This window comes from Musca vetustissima, unplaced genomic scaffold, assembly GCF_032173495.1.
Source record: "Musca vetustissima isolate MV318-11 ecotype Yass unplaced genomic scaffold, APGP_CSIRO_Mvet_v1 utg56351, whole genome shotgun sequence".
NCBI classification, from domain to species: domain Eukaryota; kingdom Metazoa; phylum Arthropoda; class Insecta; order Diptera; family Muscidae; genus Musca; species Musca vetustissima.
In genome coordinates this window covers 89,209-90,801 of record NW_026876936.1, presented here as the reverse complement: position 1 = coordinate 90,801, position 1,593 = coordinate 89,209, and positions in this window count along the sequence as shown.

Sequence of the window (1,593 nt, the reverse complement as noted above, 5' to 3'; positions counted from 1 at the left end):
GGGTTAATTTAGGAAATTCGTCATAACTTTGGTAATCTGAAATATATTTAGGATTTTGAAACGGAATATGAAAGCTAAGATATTGGGCTATGAAATGTATACAATAAAATTTTCTCTTGTTTTTGGAAAAAATGAAGAAATAATCACATTTTATAAAATTTTGAAAAATATAAAATTTATAATTATTTCTATTATTATTTTTTATCCTAGAGTCCAGTTTGAAAGGCTTTGTATTTCCCTCCCCCCTTCATTTTACTTCTCTGTCTATTTTTCTGTGTAGGGTTTAAAATATATAGCATTAAAATATTTTACATATAATTGGTCGCTCTTGTTGACGTTTTGAGTCATAGAGGCGATTATTGTCGTTTGCATTGAGGGTGCCAAGGTCTTACAACAGACCACGAAGAGTCACAGTTGTGATGGATGTTTAAAATAATGGTTTCCGTATATGCTTTAGGAGATATTTTAATTTAATTTTTTCGTACCATGGTGGGTATGACTATTATTAACTATGGGTTAATTTCGAAAATTCTTCATAACATTGGCAATTTTAAATATATTTAGGATTTTGAAACGGAATATGAAAGCTAAGATATTGAGCTATAATATATATACTATAAAAGTTATCATTGCTTTTGGAAAAAAATTGAAAAAAAATCATCAAACTTAACAGAATTTTGAAAAATAGAAAATTTAAATTGTTTATCCTAGAGCCCAGTTTGTAATGCTTTTTGAATTGAATGTGGCAGGAGCTTGTAAGATGTTATGGAGTGCTATAACCGTTATGGTCTCTGAAGACTAAATTTAACGTCCCTGCTTTTGGAGATATTCAAATTTTACTTTTTTCGTACCATGGTGCGTATGACTATTATTAATTCTGTGTTAATTTAGGAAATTATTCATAACTTTGGTAATCTGAAATATATTTAGGATTTTTAAACGGAATATGAAAGCTAACATATTGGGCTATAAAATATACCGAATAAAATTTATCATTGCTTTTGGAAAAAAATTGAAAAAAATCATCAAACTTAACAGAATTTTGAAGAATGGACATTTTTTAATATTTTTGTTCTAATGACAGGTTTGAAAGGATTTGTGTTTTATTATTATAAAATTTATTATTTGAAGAAAAAATGTCTGTTCGATTTTATTAAAGAATATTTTTCAAGGGCCAACTGAGGCGTGGATTTATTAAAGAATATTTTTCAAGGGCCATTTTATTGAGGCGTGGATTTATTAAAGAATATTTTTCAAGGGCCAACTGAGGCGTGGATTTATTAAAGAATATTTTTCAAGGGCCAACTGAGGCGTGGATTTATTAAAGAATATTTTTCAAGGGCCAACTGAGGCGTGGATTTATTAAAGAATATTTTTCAAGGGCCAACTGAGGCGTGGATTTATTAAAGAATATTTTTCAAGGGCCAACTGAGGCGTGGATTTATTAAAGAATATTTTTCAAGGGCCAACTGAGGCGTGGATTTATTAAAGAATATTTTTCAAGGGCCAACTGAGGCGTGGATTTATTAAAGAATATTTTTCAAGGGCCAACTGAGGCGTGGATTTTTTTCAAGGGCCATAGGAGAAGATTTT